Source organism: Bos indicus, chromosome 13 (assembly GCF_029378745.1).
Source record: "Bos indicus isolate NIAB-ARS_2022 breed Sahiwal x Tharparkar chromosome 13, NIAB-ARS_B.indTharparkar_mat_pri_1.0, whole genome shotgun sequence".
Taxonomy (NCBI): Eukaryota; Metazoa; Chordata; class Mammalia; order Artiodactyla; family Bovidae; genus Bos; species Bos indicus.
The window spans coordinates 2825530-2847169 of NC_091772.1; the positions used below are offsets into that span (position 1 = coordinate 2825530).

The 21640-nt window shown below is 39.2% G+C and overlaps 1 protein-coding gene across 1 annotated transcript in view; it reads right to left on the reverse strand.

Annotated features, from left to right (window-relative positions):
* PAK5 (p21 (RAC1) activated kinase 5) overlaps nt 1-21640 on the reverse strand; it is a 421808-nt gene that overhangs the window by 375665 nt on the left and 24503 nt on the right. The window lies entirely within an intron of this gene.

Sequence of the window (21640 nt, forward strand, 5' to 3'; positions counted from 1 at the left end):
AAGAGTTCTCAGAAAACTCAATATTAAAAAAAAAAACCAAAAAACAAAAAACTAAGAACCTGACATCTGGTCCTGTCACTTCATGGCATATAGAAGGGGAAATGATGGAAGCAGTGACCAATTTCTTCTTCTTGGGCTCTAAAATCACTGTGGATAGTATCTGTAGCAATGAAATTAGAAGACAATTGCTTCTTGAAAGGAAGGCTATGACAAACCTAGACAGGGTATTAAAAAGCAAAGACATCACTCTGCTGACAAAGATCCATATAGTCAAGATTATAGTCTTTCCAGTAGTCACATACAGATAGATGTGAGAGTTGGACCATAAAAACGGCTGAGCGCCAAAGAATTGATGCTTTCAAATTATGGTGCTAGAGGGACTCATTAAACCAGTCACTTTAAAGGACATCAACCCTGAATACTCACTGGAAGGACTGGTGCTGAAGCTGAGGCTCCTGAAGTGAACAGTCAACTCACTGGAAAAGACCCTGATGCTGAGAAAGATTGAAGGTAGAAGGAGAAGAAGGTGACAAAGAATGAGATGGCTGAATGGCATCACTGATTCCATGGGCATGAACTTGGGCAAACTCTGGGAGATGGTGAGGAACAGGGAGGCCTGATGTGCTGCAGTCCATGGGGTTGCAAAAAGTCAGACATGACTTGGCAATTGTACAACAACAACAAGCATTTTCATAACACTGAAGATCTGGCTTACAACACTCAAATGAGAGCCACTTCTCCAAAGATTCATAAGTATATTTCCCCAGATACCCTTGCTGCTCAGTCTTTGGTCACAGATGCCCCTCACTGCTTCCTCTTCCTTTTGGACAGTGGTTCTGAGCCTTCTTTGCACCTGGAGGTCTTTCACAAATCATGATGTTCTAACACCTCAGATCAATTCAACCAGAATCACCTGGAATGGGGTCCAGATATCAGTATTTTTTATTTTTTTAATTGAAGTATAGTTGATTACAATTTTGTGTTTGTTTCAAGTGTACAGCAAAATGATTCAGTTATACATGTATTTTTTCAGATTCTTTACCCTTATAGCTTATTTCAAAACATTGAGTGGAATTCCCTGTGCTATATAGTAGGCCTTTGTTTGTTTTGTATATAGTAGTGTGTATATGTTAATCCCAACCTCCACCTCCTAATTTATTCTCCCCCACCTTTCCTTTTTGATAACCATACATTTGTTTTCTATGTCTGTAAGGCTATAAAGCTTCCCTGGTGACTCAACATGTAGCCAAAGTTGACAGCTACTCCTTCATAAAGGCACAAATATCAGCAAGACAAACCAAGAGTGTATCAAAGACAGTATTTACTAGATTTAATTTTCCAGATATTTGCTTTTTTGACATCTCCAAACACTACAATTTATAATTCCATCTCTTTATACCAAATTTGAAATAATATTTTGAGCTGTTAAAATTATCTCCTTGCAAAATGTACTCTACTGCTAATACTCCAATGGAAAATTAGTTTAATATGGATTGACAAAAATTATAAAGTTGGTTCTCCATTTCTTGACATAGATGAATAAAAGATCTACAAAGTTGTTACACTATAAATACACCCACATATATATACACATACACACACATATAAGTATACAGAGCTGGAGATATTCAGGAAGTAAGTCTTCAAATAACTCTAGTGATTGGGAAACACTACCAAGAGCAGCTCACAGAAGAGACATCTGGTCGCCACATCAGCAATGGAAGCAGTATAAGGGTTTATAGAGCTGCATGATTTGCTGCACATTTTCATACATTCTGTGTTGCCTAAGCACTACTTGAATATCTTCTTAATGACTGTGGAATATTTAAATTGAGTAAAATGAGCACCAGACTGTTGACAAAGTGCTGGCCAATGATCCCCTCCTTACAAATTTTTCTGCCCCCAAATCTGATCAAATTTGATTTCTTGAAAAGCACTTATCCAGTTTTTGATAAGACTTACCAAAGACCACCCAGTAATTCTTAAAAGCTACTAAAATTCCCATACATCCTCTGTCTCCCACCTACCCCAAAAGAAATGTGTTCCCAACATTTAGAGAAAAGAGGAGAGAGAGAGAGAGGCTTTTCATTTGTTTTGTTAATAAAGAATGATCTAGTAAAATGGCACACTAAATGCTATTTAATCGTCAGGTCTAACAACATGGAGAGAAGAGAAGGGGGAGGAGGCACTGTGACCCAAAGCTGGCTCTGTCCACCCGGCATAGGGCACAGGACCCTGTGAAGCCAAATGGCCCATGGAACCCAATGACCACAGCTGCAGTCAACCCAGCTGGTCTCTACAACTAGAAACTCAGCCATTCCTATAGCTACATGTCTATCTAGGTCTTCAAAGTATGTAGTCCAAAACCTGAATACATGTATTTCTCTTAAAAATGTTATATTTAGGGGGAGGAGCCAAGATGGCAGAGGAGTAGAACGGGGAGAACACTTTCTCCCCCACAAATTCATCAAAAGAACATTTAAACGCCGAGTAAATTCCACAAAACAACTTCTGAATGCCGGCAGAGGACATCAGGCACCCAGAAAAGCAACCCAAGTCTTCAAAAGGAGGTAGGAAAAAATATAAAAGACAAAAAAAGAGACAAAAGAGGGAGGGATGGAGTTCCATCCCGGGAAGGGAGTCTTAAAAAGAGAGAAGTTTCCAAACACCAGGAAACCTTCTCACTGCCAAATCTGTGCCGAGCTTTGGAAGCACAGAGGGCAACATAACAGGGAGGAAAAATAAATAAACAATAAAACCCACAGATTGCGAGCCCTACGGTAACTCCCCCAGAAAAGAAGCACCGCAGACGCCTGCACACGCCATTAGCAAGCGGGGGCTGGGCAGGGAGGTGCGGCGCGGGCTGCATTGCTTAGAGTAAGGACCTGGCCTGAATACCCTGAGCGTTATCTGAGAGAAATAATTTGGGCTAGCAAACCAGACTGTGGGATATCTACCACGCGAAAAGCCAGCCCTAACCTAAGACACCGCCAGGCCCGTGCACAGAACAAAGGACTGAACAGAGATAGCCAGCTGCAGACCATCCCCCTCCAGTGACAGGCAGCCAGAACCAGAAGGGGGCAATCGCAGTCCCAGAGAGATATTATCTATAAAACGGTAAGCAGGCCTCTTTGCTAACTAAAACTTCTTGGGGGTCTGGATGGTCAACATCTGCCTGAGAAGGTGTACACCTAGATAACCGAGTGGTGGGGAGGCAAAAAGTCACAGCAATCACGCTCACCAAACACCTCATCACCTGAGCTGCTCGGACCTGGGAAGGGCACAAAACACAGGCCCAACCGAGTCTGCGCCTCTGAGGACTACCCAAGTGCCTGAACCTGAGCCGCTTGGACCTGGGAGGTGCAGGCAGCCCAAGGCTGGCCACGGATGGTTCCCGGCAGAGAAACCTAGAGCCTGAGCAGTGTGGGCAGGGAGGCTACAGGAGCCGTGAGCGGGGGCAGACCCAGTGTGGCCGAGACACTGCGAGCACACACCAGTGTTATTTGTTTGCAGCATCCCTCCCTCCCTCCCCACAGCGTGACTGAACAAGTGAGATTAAAAAAAAAAAAGTGTCCTCCACCGTCCCCTTTGTGTCAGGGCGGAAACCAGACACTGAAGAGACCAGCAAACAGAAGAAGCTATAAGAGGGAACTGCCTTGGAAGCTACAGGCAATAGATTAAAACCCTGTGGTTACTACTGACTACATAGGAAGGGACCTATAGATCTTGAGAAATAAAGCGGGACCAAGGAACTAGCCAAAAATGAACTGAACCCACAATACTCACAACAAAACCAGAGAAAGTCCTAGATATATTTTTACTATTTTTATGATCATTCTTTCTTTCTTTTCTTTTTTTTTAACTTTTTAAAAAAATTTTAAGTCCTCTATTATTCCTATAATTTTCACTTTTATAACCTATTACTTTGCAAAAAAGAAGACCCTTTTTTATAGCAAATTTCATATGTATATTTTTAATAATTTTTGACCTTTTTTTTTTTCCCTTCTTTTCTTTAACATTGTATTTTTGAAATTCCAAACTCTACTCTAGATTTTTAATTTTAGCTTTTTGGTATTTGTTATCAATTTTGTACCTATAGTTTTTTTAAAATTTCTGTGACTTTTTTTTCCCTCTGTTTCTTTCTCTTCTTCTTTTATATAACATTGTATATCTGAAATTCCAAACTCTACTCTAGATTTTTAACTTTTGCTTTTTGGTATTAGATATCAATTTTGTACCTATATTTTCTTCATAATTTTCGCGACCTTGTTTGTTTTTGTTTGTTCGTTTTTTCTCTTTCTTTTCCTTCTTCTTTTCTTTAACATCGTATTTTTGAAATTCCAAACTCTACTCTAGATTTTTAATTTTTGCTTTTATGTATTTGTTACCAATTTTGTACCTTTAAGAACCCAATCTTCAGGACCCATTCTTCACTAGGGAGCGAGATTACTGGCTTGACTGCTCTCTCTCCCTTTGGACTCTCCATTTTCTCCACCAGGTCGCCTGTGTCTCCTCCCTAACCCCTCTCTACTCTACCCAACTCTGTGAATTTCTGTGTGTTCCAGGCAGTGGAGAACACTTAGGGAACTGATTACTGGCTGGATCTGTCTCCCTCCTTTTCATTCCCCCCTTTTATCCTCCTGGCCACCTCTGTCTCCTTCCTCCTTCTTCTCTTCTCGGTATAACTCTGTGAACATCTCTGAGTGGTCCAGTTGTGGAGTGCACATAAGGAAGCGATTACTGGCTAGCCCACTCTTTCCTGTATTGATTCCACCTCATCTCATTCGGGTCACCTCTAACTCCCCCCTCCCTCTTCTCTTCTCCATGTAATGCTGTGAACCTCTCTGGGTGACCCTCATGGTAGAGAAACTTTTCATCTTTAATGTAGATGTTTTATCAATGGTGCTGTATAGAAGGAGAAGTTTTGAAACTACTGTAAAAATAAGACCAATAACTGGAAGCAGGAGGCTTAAGTCCAAACCCTGACTCCAGGGAACTCCTGACTCCAAGGAACATTAATTGACAGGAGCTCATCAAACGCCTCCATACCAACACTGAAACCAAGCACCACACAAGGGCCAACAAGTTCCAGCACAAGACATACCAAGAAAATTCTCCAGCAACAAGGAACACAGCCCTGAGCTTCAAGATACAGGCTGCCCAAAGTCACCCCAAAACCATAGACATCTCATAACTCATTACTGGACACTTCATTGCACTCCAGAGAGAAGAAATACAGCTCCACCCACAAGAACACCGACACAAGCTTCCCTAACCAGGAAACCTTGACAAGCCACCTGTACAATCCCACACACAGCGAGGAAACGCCACAATAAAGAGAACTCCACAAACTGCCAGAATACAAAAAGGACACCCCAAAATCAGCAATTTAAACAAGGTGAAGAGACAGAGGAATACTCAGCAGATAAAGGAACAGGATAAATGCCCACCAAACCAAACAAAAGAGGAAGAGATAGGGAATCTACCTGATAAAGAATTCCGAATAATGATAGTGAAATTGATCCAAAATCTTGAAATAAAAATGGAATCACAGATAAATAGCCTGGAGACAAGGATTGAGAAGATGCAAGAAAGGTTTAACAAGGACCTAGAAGAAATAAAAAAGAGTCAATATATAATGAATAATGCAATAAATCAAATTAAAAACACTCTGGAGGCAACAAATAGTAGAATAATAGAGGCAGAAGACAGGATTAGTGAATCAGAAGATAGAATGGTAGAAATAAATGAATCAGAGAGGATAAAAGAAAAACGAATTAAAAGAAATGAGGACAATCTCAGAGACCTCCAGGACAATATTAAACGCTACAACATTCAAATCATAGAGGTCCCAGAAGAAGAAGACAAAAAGAAAGACCATGAGACAATACTTGAGGAGATAATAGTGGAAAACTTCCCTAAAATGGGGAAGGAAATAATCACCCAAGTCCAAGAAACCCAGAGAGTCCCAAACAGGATAAACCCAAGGCGAAACACCCCAAGACACATATTAATCAAATTAACAAAGACCAAACACAAAGAATAAATATTAAAAGCAGCAAGGGAAAAACAACAAATAACACACAAGGGAATTCCCATAAGGATAACAGCTGATCTTTCCATAGAAACTCTTCAAGCCAGGAGAGAATGGCAAGACATACTTAAAATGATGAAAGAAAATAACCTACAGCCCAGATTATTGTACTCAGCAAGGATCTAATTCAAATATGAAGGAGAAATCAAAAGCTTTTCAGACAAGCAAAAGCTGAGAGAATTCAGCACCACCAAACCAGCTCTCCAACAAATACTAAAGGATATTCTCTAGACAGGAAACACAAAAACGGTGTATAAATTCGAACCCAAAACAATAAAGTAAATGGCAACGGGATCATACTTATCAGTAATTACCTTAAACGTAAATGGGCTGAATGCCCCAACCAAAAGACAAAGACTGGCTGAATGGATACAAAAACAAGACCCCTACATATGTTGTCTACAAGAGACCCACCTCAAAACAAGGGACACACACAGACTGAAAGTGAAGGGCTAGAAAAAGATTTTCCATGCAAATAGGGACCAAAAGAAAGCAGGAGTAGCAATACTCATATCAGATAAAATAGACTTTAAAACAAAGGCTGTGAAAAGAGACAAAGATGGTCACTACATAATGATCAAGGGATCAATCCAAGAAGAAGATATAACAATTATAAATATATATGTACCCAACACGAGAGCGCCGCAATATGCAACACAAATGCTAACAAGTATGAAAGGAGAAATTAACAATAACACAATAATAGTGGGAGACTTTAATACTCCACTCACACCTATGGATAGATCAATTAAACAGAAAATTAACAAGGAAACAAACTTTAAATGATACAATAGACCAGTTAGACCTAATTGATATCTATAGGACATTTCATCCCAAAACAATGAATTTCACCTTTTTCTCAAGCGCGCATGGAAGCTTCTCCAGGATAGATCATATCCTGGGCGATAAATCTAGCCTTGGTAAATTCAAAAAAATAGAAATCATTCCAAGCATCTTTTCTGACCACAATGCAGTAAGATTAGATCTCAATTACAGGAGAAAAACTATTAAAAATTCCAACATATGGAGGCTGAACAATACGCTGCTGAATAACCAACAAATCACAGAAGACATCAAAAAAGAAATCAAAATTTGCATAGAAACGAATGAAAATGAAAACACAACAACCCAAAACCTGTGGGACACTTTAAAAGCAGTCCTAAGGGGAAAGTTCATAGCAATACAAGCATACCTCAAGAAACAAGAAAAATGTCAAATAAATAACCTAACTCTACACCTAAAGCAACTAGAAAAGGAAGAAATGAAGAACCCCAGGGTTAGTAGAAGGAAAGAAATCTTAAAAATTAAAGCAGAAATAAATGCAAAAGAAACAAAAGAGACCATAGCAAAAATCAACAAAGCCAAAAGCTGGTTCTTTGAAAGGATAAATAAAATTGACAAACCATTAGCCAGACTCATCAAGAAACAAAGGGAGAAAAATCAAATCAATAAAATTAGAAATGCAAATGGAGAGATCACAACAGACAACACAGAAATACAAAGGATCATAAGAGACTACTATCAACAATTATATGCCAATAAAATGGACAACATGGAAGAAATGGACAAATTCTTAGAAAAGTACAACTCTCCAAAACTGACCCAGGAAGAAACAGACAATCTTAACAGACCCATCACAAGCACAGAAATTGAAACTGTAATCAAGAATCTTCCAGTAAACAAAAGCCCAGGTCCAGACGGTTTCACAGCTGAATTCTACCAAAAATTTAGAGAAGAGCTAACACCTATCCTACTCAAACTCTTTCAGAAAATTGCAGAGGAAGGTAAACTTCCAAACTCATTCTATGAGGCCACCATCACCCTAATACCAAAACCTGACAAAGATCCCACAAAAAAAGAAAACTACAGGCCAATATCACTGATGAACATAGATGCAAAAATCCTCAACAAAATTCTAGCAATCAGAATCCAACAACACATTAAAAAGATCATACACCATGACCAAGTGGGCTTTATCCCAGGGATGCAAGGATTCTTCAATATCTGCAAATCAATCAATGTAATATACCACATTAACAAATTGAAAAATAAAAACCATATGATTATCTCAATAGATGCAGAGAAAGCCTTTGACAAAATTCAACACCCATTTATGATAAAAACTCTCCAGAAAGCAGGAATAGAAGGAACATACCTCAACATAATAAAAGCTATATATGACAAACCCACAGCAAACATTATCCTCAATGGTGGAAATATGAAAGCATTTCCTCTAAAGTCAGGAACAAGACAAGGGTGCCCACTTTCACCATTACTATTCAACATAGTTTTGGAAGTTTTGGCCATAGCAATCAGAGCAGAAAAAGAAATAAAAGGAATCCAAATTGGAAAAGAAGAAGTAAAACTCTCACTGTTTGCAGATGATATGATCCTCTACATAGAAAACCCTAAAGACTCCACCAGAAAATTACTAGAACTAATCAATGATTATCGTAAAGTTGTAGCATATAAAATCAACACACAGAAATCCCTTGCATTCCTATACACCAATAATGAGAAAACAGAAAGAGAAATTAAGGAAACAATTCCATTCACCATTGCAACGGAAAGAATAAAATACTTAGGAATATACCTACCTAAAGAAACTAAAGACCTATATATAGAAAACTATAAAACACTGATGAAAGAAATCAAAGAGGACACTAATAGATGGAGAAATATACCATGTTCATGGATTGGAAGAATCAATATAGTGAAAATGAGTATACTACCAAAAGCAATTTATAGATTCAATGCAATCCCTATCAAGCTACCAACAGTATTCTTCACAGAGCTAGAACAAATAACTTCATAATTTGTATGGAAATACAAAAAACCTCGAATAGCCAAAGCTATCTTGAGAAAGAAGAATGGAACTGGAGGAATCAACCTACCTGACTTCAGGCTCTACTACAAAGCCACAGTTGTCAAGACAGTATGGTACTGGCACAAAGACAGAAATATAGATCAATGGAACAAAATAGAAAGCCCAGAGATAAATCCACGCACATATGGACACCTTATCTTTGACAAAGGAGGCAAGAATATACAATGGATTAAAGACAATCTCTTTAACAAGTGGTGCTGGGAAATCTGGTCAACCACTTGTAAAAGATGAAACTAGAACACTTTCTAACACCATACACAAAAATAAACTCAAAATGGATTAAAGATCTAAACGTAAGACCAGAAACTCTCTGACATACACCACAGCAGGATCCTCAATGACCCACCTCCAAGAATATTAGAAATAAAAGCAAAAATAAACAAATGGGACCTAATTAACCTTAAAAGCTTCTGCACATCAAAGGAAACTATTAGCAAGGTGAAAAGACAGCCCTCAGAATGGGAGAAAATAATAGCAAATGAAGCAACTGACAAACAACTAATCTCAAAAATATACAAGCAACTCCTACAGCTCAACTCCAGAAAAATAAATGACCCAGTCAAAAAATGGGCCAAAGAACTCAATATACATTTCTCCAAAGAAGACATACAGATGGCTAACAAACACATGAAAAGATGCTCAACATCACTCATTATCAGAGAAATGCAAATCAAAACCACTATGAGGTACCATTTCACACCAGTCAGAATGGCTGCAATCCAAAAGTCTACAAGCAATAAATGCTGGAGAGGGTGTGGAGAAAAGGGAAGCCTCTTACACTGTTGATGGGAATGCAAACTAGTACACCACTATGGAAAACAGTGTGGAGATTCCTTAAAAAACTGGAAATAGAACTGCCTTATGATCCAGCAATCCCAGTGCAGGGCATACACACTGAGGAAACCAGAAGGGAAAGAGACACGTGTACCCCAGTGTTCATCGCAGCACTGTTTATAATAGCCAGGACATGGACGCAACCTAGATGTCCATCAGCAGATGAATGGATAAGAAAGCCATGGTACATATACACAATGGAGTATTACTCAGCCATTAAAAAGAATACATTTGAATCAGTTCTAATGAGGTGGATGAAACTGGAGCCTATTATACAGAGTGAAGTAAGCCAGAAAGAAAAACACCAATACAGTATACTAACGCATATATATGGAATTTAGAAAGATGGTAACAATAACCCTGTGTACGAGACAGCAAAAGAGACATTGATGTATAGAACAGTCTTATAGACTTTGTTGGAGAGGGAGAGGGTGGGAAGATTTGGGAGAATGGCATTGAAACATGTATAATATCATGTATGAAACGAGTTGCCAGTCCAGGTTCGATGCACGATACTGGATGCTTGGGGCTGGTGCACTGGGACGATCCAGAGGGATGGTATGGGGAGGGAGGAGGGTTCAGGATGGGGAACACATGTATACCTGTGGCGGGTTCATTTCCATATTTGGCAAAACTAATACAATATTGTAAAGTTTAAAAATAAAATTAAAAAAAAAAAAGAAAAGAAAAAGTTAAGGTATCATAAGCTCACACAGCCAGTCAAGCAATGCAAAGCTGGTGGTGGAAAAAGTCACTGTGCTCCCTAAGCCCTCTGCACACCTCCTTCACATCCCACCTCCATTTCCTGTGGAGTCAGAATGTCTTGTTCAAACACTAGCTGCACCAGTTTCCCACTTAGTGACTTGGGACAAGGTAACTTCATCTCCATCAGCACCAGTTTCCCTATTTTTATAATAGGGAAAATTATAGCAATTACAGCACCTATCTCACATATAAGTGTGTGTGCTTAGTTGCTCAGTAGTGTACAACTCTTTGTGATTCTATGGACTGTAGTAGCCAGGCTTCTCTGTCCATGGGATTCTCCAGACAAATATACTGGAGTGGGTTGACCTTTCCTACTCTAGGGGATCTTCCTGACCCAGGGATTAAACCCTCATCTCTTACATCTCCTGCATTGGTACGAGAATTCTTTACCACTGAGCCACCTAGATATCCCAGTAAGCAGCAAACCAGGAGATAATTTATACCAAAAACTCCGAAGTATTTATCTACTGAGCAGTTTCCCACAAGAGAAAGAAAGAAATTGGAAAAAGGACATATTTCTTTTAAGAATCAGATGAAAATGTTCATTGTGATTTCTTGATAACAAATGTACTCTGGCCTTTGTCTCTCTTTGTCTCATTATCTAACTGTATTATTAATAAATACTACTCTTATACCTAAAACTTTAAGTAGGAGAGTATAAATGCCATAAGGTTAATGTCTATATACTATTTATTCTTTCCAACTCATTCTTTCAATGCAGGGATTGAACCCAGGTCTCCTGCATTGCAGGTGGATTCTTTACCAGCTGAGTCACCAGGGAAGCCCAGAAATACTGGAGTGGGTAGGCTATCCTTTCTCCAGTGGATCTTCCCAACCCAGGAATTGAATCGGGGTCTCCTGAATTGCAGGTGGATTCTTTACCAGCTGAGCCACAAGGAAGCCCATATACTACTTATTTTCTAAAATTAACTTTCCAGTCCCAACTATGAGTTGTTGGAAAAACAATACTTGAGATGAGATGTTTTGAGTCATTACTTTGTGCCAGGCCTTGGTCTAAACACTTTTTGTTCCTTAAAATACATATATAGTCTCACATGTAGGTACTATATATATATATATTTTAAGGAATGAAAAGCTATATATACATATTATATATAGTCTCACATATATATACTACATATATATATATATACACATATATATATATATTTTTTTTTAGGAACAAAAAGTGTCTAGACCAAGGTCTGGCACAAAGCAAGAACTCAAAACATTAACTATTATTTCTCTTTTACGTCCAAAATTCCTTGAAGTAAATATATATTACTTCATTATAATGTACTTCATTATAGTATACATGCCTATATATAATAATGGATTGATTAAAATGAAAGGTACTGGGGTTGGTTAAGCCTGGTTTGGAAATCAAAGCCATTCATTAAATCTGCTCAAGGAACAATTTTAAGTGCCAACATGTGCTAACCACTGTTTTAGTTCCTGGTGATAGAATATTAAGACAAAGGACACTGTTATGACACTAAAAGGTCAAGCTACAATCTAGAAGAAAATATTTGTAAAATATAGACGTAACAAAGGACTTTTATTTTGAATATTTTTAAAACCTCATAATCAATAAGAAAAACAGCCCAATTTTTTAAGTGAACAAAATATTTAAACAGATGCTTCACTAAACAAGATATACAAATGGCAAGTAACACATTAAAAACACTCGACACCATCAACCATTAGGGAAATATGAATTAAAACCATGAGACGCCACCACTCCCACTAGATGAGATAAAATGAAAAACAAAAATTGTTCAAAGTGCTGGGAAGGATATGGACAACTGGAATTACACAGAAAACAGGCTGACAGTTTCTTATGGAGTTAAGTTGACCTGCCATATGACCTAGCAATTCCACACTTAGATACAATACACAAGGGAAGTGAAAGCACGTGCATGAAAGTTTTATATGTCAACATTTCTAGCAGCATATTTACAATGGACAAAAAAACTGGAATCAAGTCAAATGTCCATCAATAGATGAATGGATAAGCTGTAGTATATTCATACAATAAAATACTACTCATCAACAGCAGGAAATAAACTGTTGATACGTGCAACAACATGACTTTCAAAGTAACTATGCTAAGTGGAAAGAAAAGAGTATATTGTTTATGATCCAATTTATATAAGATTCTAAAAAATGCAAAGTAATGTATAAGTGACAGAAAGCAAATTGGCAGTTGCCTGGGATGGGAAATGCAGGGAGAAGAGGGAAACAGCAATTATAAGGAGCAAGATCAGACTTTTGGAGGTGACTGTGTCACTATCTTGGTTGTGGTAATGGTTTTATGGGTGTATACAATAATCAAAACTCAGTGTAAAAAATATATATGGATTATTATATAACAATTATGTGGGAATAAACCTGAAAGAGAAACATAAGCAAGACAAAAATGTAAAACAAGGCCTTTACCTTTGTAAGACTAGATTTTAATGGGAGTGGAGTTAGACAGTGTTTAAATAAATACATACCACATAGTTTATACCACATAGTTGCAGAATTAAAATCAATTCCCACAGTGCTCACCAAAAAATATATATTCAAGAATGTCATCACAGCATTGTTTGTAATAGCCCCAAGCTGAAAATGAGTAAATGCCCATCAACAGCAGCACAGATGAAATAAATTAGGTATATACACAGTGAAGTGAAGTTGCTCAGTTGTGTCCGACTCTTTGCAACCCTGTGGACTAGAGCCTACCAGGCTCCTCCATCCATGGAATTTTCCAAGCAAGAGTACTGGAGTGGGTTGTTATCTCTTTTTTTAGGGGATCTTCCCAACCCAGGGATTGAACCCAGGTCTCCTGCATTGTAGGCAGATGCTTTACCATCTGAGCCACTAGGGAAGTCCACATATATATACATATATACACAGAGTGGAACACTATACAGCACTGAAAATGAATAAATTAGTTCTACATATAAAAACATGGGAGAATATCAGAAATGAAACACTGAAGGAACAAAGCTGGGCCCAAATAAGGACTTCTTCTGAGATTCCAACTGTGGTCACTGCCAATAGAGGTCAGGACAGCAGTTACCCTGAGCTCATAGTGACTCCAAGGGAACACCAGGAGGGCTTCTGGGTGCTGATGACATTCTCTGTCTTAAGATCCCTGTACTTTTTTTATATATGTTAATCTTCAATAAAAAATGTTTTATTTTTTCAATTTTATTGAAGTATAGTTGGTTTACAATGTTAAATATATATGTGTATATATATATTACATATACATACACAAATATATATATGTATATATATTACATATATATACAATACATATGTATATATATATTATATATATATATTCTTTTCCATTATGGTTCATCACAGGATATTGAATATAGTTCCCCGTGCTACTACTGTAGAACCTTGTTGATGATCCATTACATATACAATAGTCTGCACCTGCTAATCCCCAAACTCCCAGTCTTTCTCTCTCCCACCCCCTCTTTCCCTTGGCAATCACAAGTCTGTTCTCTATCTGTGACTACATTTCTGTTTTGTAGATAGGTTCCTTTGTGCTGTAGTTTAGATTCCACATATAAGTGATACCATATGGTATTTGTCTTCTCTTTCTGACATACTTCATTTAGTATGATCATCTCTAGGCCTATCCATATTACTGCAAATGACATTGTTTCATCCTTAATAAAAATATTTTAAATAAAATTAATATGAAGTCACATGATATGATAGGGATTGCCTGGCTATTTGAGGCTGGACATCAGAAACACTCTTTGAGCAGGAAGTACTGAATTTGAGCCCTCAGCAATAAGAATGAACCAGGTGGGGCCAGACACAACCAGACTCCAGTACTGGCATCTTCCCTGCAGGCTCACAGCTGACCCTTTGTCATCATAAAATCATAAAAAATCACAAAAATCATCAGCTACCTTTGTCACATAAAATTCAGCTGGCATTTTCAAAAAAATATTCATCTGCTTCTGTTGTGAAAATTAAAGAAGGCTGAGCTTCTTTTGAAAAGGAAAACAGAGAAAAACGTAAATTCAGAAAGAACACCCCCTTGAAGTATATTTCTGCTCACTGTTCTTTATGCCTTTTGGTCTAAGAAAATATCTCAGAAAAAACCTTTCTTTTCTGGAGAGAGAGGAGAACTTAAACGTTTCTTCTCTTTTCTGGAGAAGAAGGTGGAGAAATATATGTATTTTTCAAAAAGGTAATCCGAAAGGGGGTAAAAGGAACAGAAAGGGGGTAATCTGAACTGTCACTCCATCAACATGGGACCACCAGTTCACAGGGCCAAATTTTATAGAAGACTAAGGATGTGCAAGAACCAGCAATGCAAACCGTGTCAGGGAAAGCAAATACACCTGAACAGATGCACACAAATACTGAGGTCCCTCAGGCCACTAATACATTAATCTTTGAATGGACAGATGAAATTATCGTAAAGTATTTACCTGATAAAATCCCATGAAAAAAGACTGGAAACATGGTTTCAGAGAGGCTGGAATGAGACAGAATTCCAAGCCTGCCACTTTCTCAAGATGAAGCAGTAGGATAGCACGATAAGGGCCAGATCAGAACCCAGTAGGCACCAAACTCTCACAAGTCGGTAGAGCTTATTCGGGTGAATACCCCCACAGCAGAGCTTTGCTATAGAAATGCTGGCACGGATACAGTTTCCCACTACATTGCTGGCACAGTAACTGAGTCTGGCAGCCAGAATTGGTGTAGGCAGTGTGGCCAGCAAATTGCTGAAGATGATGAAGATGGCCACACTGACGACAAGCTGTTCCGTGATGATGGATGGGTGGTGCAGGCAGACGGCCACACATCGGTCCTAAGCCGCGGCCAGAAAGGTGGAGGACTCCATGGGAAGGAACGTAATCATGACAACATCTGCAGGAAGCAGCCCATAGAGCTGATGGGCTTCATGTCGAGCCAGAAGATGAGCAGGGCCTGCCGGAATTTTTATCTTCAAGAGCTGTGCATTCACTTCCACCCTAGGGTACCAACCCTAGGATAGTCCTTAGAAAACTTCAACCACTCATATCCCCAAACCACAGTCCCATAATCCTAGCTGGAACAGTGTCCTAATTTCAGATACCTTCTATGTGCATCCCAACCTCCAGAGCCTGATTTATACACTTTTCAACTATAGACCACACCCTTTTGTTTAAAAACATTTATTTCTAGTCTGTCTTCTCTTGATCTCTAGAGTTCTTACCCTAACTTCAGATGGACACATCTGCTCATGTAAATGTATTGCAAGGACATCAAATCCAGTAAGTCCAATACTTAGATCTGGACACTCTCCAACCTGTCCTTATACATAAGAAACATTTTCCAATTATTCCTACCTAAGTATATGACATAAATATACATCTAGTTATTTTTTATACATTTTTTAAGTTTTTTAAATGTTGACCAGTTTTAAAGGCTTTATTGAACAATAAATATTGTTACAAAAAAAAAAAAAAAGAATGCATGAACATCCCAAACCAAACAAAATGTTAGGTGTACAATGTTGAAGTAGAACCGAGGCTGGCAGATAGGGCTGTAGCAATAATACGAACAAGTGACTGGATATCATTTCAACTAAATAATAATAGCCAAAATAACAGTAGTTACCAAAGTACTTTCCAATTGATCTCATTCAAAAGATGAACCTAATAAAACATAAAGCTATAAGGACAACACAATAGCAAATCACAGAGAGGAAAATATACTCTTTGTTAGAAAGTCAAAAAAAGAAATCATCAGAAGTTCAGGGCTTGGGTGTATATACTTCATGTTACTTCCATGCAACAGTCAATATGCCCCTACTAACCCACTTAATTTCCCTGAGAAACATTTAGGTTGCAATTATCACTGATTTTCTTCCCATTAAGAGAGGGTTTGAATATGCAAATGACTTTCATTATAATTTCATACTAAATCAGTATATCCACGCAAATCTATTTCTTACCAAAGTTCCAAAATAGAAAAGCAGATGTACAATGGCAAAATTAGGACACAAAGATGAAAAGCGAAGATCATGAGGATGAGGGAAAAGAATCTATGTAGAGTGTCTTTGGAAGCTGCTATTTCTAGGAAAAATAGATATTTTCAAATATAATGAGTCCAATCAATTAACACTGCCCAAATTATGTGGCCAGGGAAAATGCATTGGGCCAGAAAACTTTGTAGAAAATATAATTACATTGGGAAATTTTACTTTTATCCACTCTAAGGAAAAAAAAAAACAAACTGTTTTCAAGATCACATCCACTGTTCCTGCTTCTGATAATGGCATCCTGATAATCATTATGGGCTTCCCTGGTGGCTCAGAGGGTAAAGTGTTATGGGGCTTCTCTCTTCCCACTCTTTGTCCAGATGGTTTGGGAAAAAGTCATTCTACTCTGACTTCTGACTCCAGGGATGGGTTTGGACTCCCTCTCAAGGAGTCAATGAAAAACAAGCATTCCCTCAGGAGACATGAATTAGACTAGGAATGGACACTGTTATCTGACCTACAAAAGTACTGCTGCTGCTAAGTCACTTCAGTCGTGTCCGACTCTGTGCAACCCCGTAGACAGCAGCCCACCAGGCTCCCCCGTCCCTGGGATTCTCCAGGCAAGAACACTGGAGTGGGTTGCCATTTCCTTCTCCAATGCATGTAAGTGAAAAGTGAAAGGGAAGTCGCTCAGTCGTGTCTGACTCTTAGCGACCCCACGGACTGTAGCCCACCAGACTTCTCCATCCATGGGATTCTCCAGGCAAGAGTACTGGAGTGGGGTGACAAAAGTACTACTGGGATTCAAACCTGAGACCTGAAATCTAAACCCGGAGCAGTGGGAGCGGGTGTGGGGAAGGGGGTTGTCTTGCCAAGAAAATGGGAGGCCATGCCAGAGAATGAAGCCCACAAAGACACAAACAGAGGTGAGAGAAGGAGAAGAAAGGACACCATAATAGTTTTGTGCTCTTGATCCAGCTGTACTTCTGGACTTTTCAGCTATACAGATGAATAACTTCCTAATTTGCTTGGTACCCTTTGGCTTGGATTTTCAAGCTGAGTCTTTTTCAAGCAAAAGAATCCTGTTGAAGATACTCATTCTCTACTTCCCATAGCATCTGGCTGCAAATATAACTTTAGCTGAATCAAGACGTAGAGATCAGGAAAAGGAAAGCTTATTTTCTTTAAAAGTATTTGATAAATAAAATTTTATTTGATAAATAAAATTCAAACTTCACCTTGGTGCAAAAGACCCCTCTTAATTAAACTGGGCCAATCTTACTTTTTAAGGCTTCCCAGGTGGAGGTAAGAACTTTCTTGCCAATACAGGAGATGTTTAAGAGACACAGGTTCAATCCCTGGGTAGGGAAGATCCCCTGGAGAAGGGCATGGCATCCCACTCCAGTATTCTTGTCTGGAGAATCCCCATGGACAGGGGAGCCAGACAGGCTATAGTTTATGGGGTCACAAGAAGTTGGACATGACTGAAGCAACTTAGCATGCAAACTTCTTTTTTTCTGGTAGATACAAAGCAAATGTATACTTACAATTTTAATTTGTAGTTTAATCTCTTAAATATAAGAGACAGTTTCATTCATACAAATTGATGGAAGTACATAAAAATGTGAGGATCTCTGAATCAGCTGCCTCAGACTCTGAATTTCTGCACAAAGTAATTCAAGCCCTCGCCAGTCTCCTTAAGATTACTATCACCATCACTGTAACCACCACAAACTTCTTCCTCAAACTGAATAGGTAACTTTCTGTCCTTCAAAGATTTTTTTTAATAAAAATTTATTTATTTTAATGGGAGGCTAATTACTTTACAATATTGTATTGGTTTTGCCATACATCAACATGGATCCACCATGGGTGTACATGTGTTCCCCATCCTGAACCCCCCCTCCCACCTCCCTCCCCGTACCATGCCTCTGGTACGTACCATGCCAGTGCACCAGCCCCAAGCATCCTGTATCGTGCATCGAACCTGGACTGGTGATTTGTTTCATATATGATATTATACATGTTTCAATGCCATTCTCCCAAATCATTCCACCCTCTCCCTCTCCCACAGAGTCTAAAAGACTGTTCTATACATCTGTGTCTCTTTTGCTGTCTCGCATACAGGGTTATTGTTACCATCTTTTCTAAATTCCATATATATGCTTTAGTATACTGTATTGGTGTTTTTCTTTCTGGCTTACTTTACTCTGTATAATAGGCTCCAGTTTCATCCACCTCATTAGAACTGATTCAAATGTATTCTTTTTAATGGCTGAGTAATACTCCATTGTGTATATGTACCATAGCTTTCTTATCCATTCATCTGCTGATGGACATCTAGGTTGCTTCCATGTCCTGGCTATTATAAACAGTGCTGCAATGAACATTGGGGTACACGTGTCTCTTTCAATTCTGGTTTCCTCAGTGTGTATGCCCAGTAGTGGGATTGCTGGGTCATAAGGCATTTCTATTTCAGTTTTTTAAGGACTCTCCACACTGTTCTCCCAGAGAAGGCAATGGCAACCCACTCCAGTACTCTTGCCTGGAAAATCCCATGGACGGAGGAGCCTGGTAGGCTGCAGTCCATGGGGTCGCTAGGAGTCGGACACCACTGAGTGACTTCACTTTCGGAAATGGCAACCCACTCCAGTGTTCTTGCCTGGAGAATCCCAGGGATAGGTGAGCCTGGTGGGCTGCCGTCTATGGGGTTGCACAGAGTCAGATACGACTGAAGCAACTTAGCAGCAGCACACTGTTCTCCATAGTGGCTGTACTAATTTGCATTCCCACCAACAGTGTAAGAGGGTTCTCATTTCTCCACACCCTCTCCAGCATTTATTGCTTGTAGACTTTTGGATAGCAGCCTTAAAAAGGCTTCAGACAGAAACTTTGAGCTTCCCACCCACCAAGTTTCACTGAATCTATCTTATCTTCATTTCTGCATCAGGAGAATAAGCGTCTTGTCTATTCCTCTGTGTGCCTGTACTCTGAGTTCATCTCCAAACATCAATTATCAGATGTCTCAACTATAAAAGTCCATTTCTAATTCACAGCTGAATACATCCTATCAACATTTAAACATGCTCGTCTCATCAATTTTTATATAAAATGCTCTCCCTCAGTTCAACATCCTATTTCAGTTATACCTTCTAGAACTGTCTTCACTCACTGTCTCCTTATATATTAATACCTGCTCACCATCGCAGCATCCTCAAAGGAGAAATGAAGGCAATGTGCACTCCCACGGGGATCACTGTTTGGCTTACGGAACAAGAACAGGTGAAATATTTTACACAAAGCCCAATACATAGTCACAACATGTACAGCTGGCCTTTGAACAACATAAGTTACTTACAGGCTGGTTTTTTTCAACAACAAATACTACAGTTGTAACATTAGTTGGTTGAACCCAGGGATGCAGAACTTTGGATACAAAGGACTTATATAAAAAGGGCTGACAAAGGAATTCCCTGGTGGTCCAGTGGTTAGGACTCTGTGCTTTCGCTGCCAAGAGCATGGTTTCAATCCCTGGTCAACAAACTAAGATCCCACAAGTTAAGACAGTTAAAAAAAAAAAAAAAAAAAAAAGCTGACTGTAAATTATATATAGATTTTTTACTGGATGGAAGGTCAGTGCCACAAATTCCTGTGTTGCTCAAGGGTCAACTTTATTTAGGAAAGATTTATTGAGCAACTCTGTGTGAAGGGTGTCATGTGAGAGGCTTTATTATTAATATAAACACATAAAATCTAACTTCTTCCCTGAAGCCTCTCACAGTACAGAGTGAGATCAAGAGAACAGAAAATATGATCGCACGGTATGCTGAGCCATTCCATAGAGTCTGGACCAAATCAATGGCAAGACAAGCAGAAACACAGCAGAAGGCCAGGCAGGCTGTAATCCTGGAGGACTACAGCACTCCAGGAGGCCTCGTTCACATGGACCAGAGGGTAACGATGCTCCCTTAGCTTTGTAACATGGAGGTCCTGAATATAAAGGAATTGGATAGTGAACCTGGAAGTTCGGTCTGAAGTGAAGTGAAGTGAAAGTCACTTAGTCATGTCAAATTCTTTGCAAGTCCATGGAATCTCCAGGTTGGAATACTGGAGTGGATAGCCATTCCCTTCTCCAGGGGATCTTCCCAACCCAAGGATTGAACCCTGGTCTCCTGCATTGTGGGCAGATTCTTTACTGTCTGAGCCACCAGGGAAGCCCAAGAATACTGGAGTGGGTAGCCTAACCCTTCTCCAACGGATCTTCCCAATCCAGGAATCAAACAGGGGTCTCCTGCATTGCAGGTGGATTCTTTACCAGCTGAGCTACCAGGGAAGCCCATCTAGAAAGGGCAAATCTGCAACACTTAGGTTCAAGGATTCGAGCCACCAATGATGTTAAAGAAGGACTCAATGCCGATGTTCCAAAGCCTACTCAGGACTACTCTTCCACAGACTCTGACAGCTCTCCCCCAATTTCTTCTCTTTATTCCTTTAGGAACACCAGAAATTGTGAAAGGGTGCTCTACAGGTTACTCTGCTCCAGATGGGAAAGCTCCAGCAGCTATGGTGCTGACATGAGAAAAATCTAGAAGACTCCATGCTATACCAGTGAGGATGAGTGTTTTTAAAAACCATACCTCAAATCCAAGGCTTAACAGCTATTATCTTAAGAAGACAAAGATCTGGGGCCTGTTAAGCATGAATACCCTACTGGCAATCACTGGTAAGACTTCCTCAACTTTGAATACCCTTGTTGCCCTACAATTGTTTGAAGCTGATGGACACTTTAAAAATACTTTCCCAACCATCCTAAGCCACCCCAGCTGATACATTCTCATCAAGGGAATCTTTCTGGGTTATTTTTTAATATCCCCCAGCCGACTAACTGCCTGCCCAATATCCATTCCTCACTTCTTACTGATCAAGTACATTTCAATATGCAATTAAAATTCACCAACATTGGGATTTTCCTGGCAGTTCAGTGATTAAGACTCCACATTCCCAATGTAGGGGGCATGGGTTTGATCCCAGGTTAGGGAAGATCTGGCATACTGCATGGCATGGCCAAAAA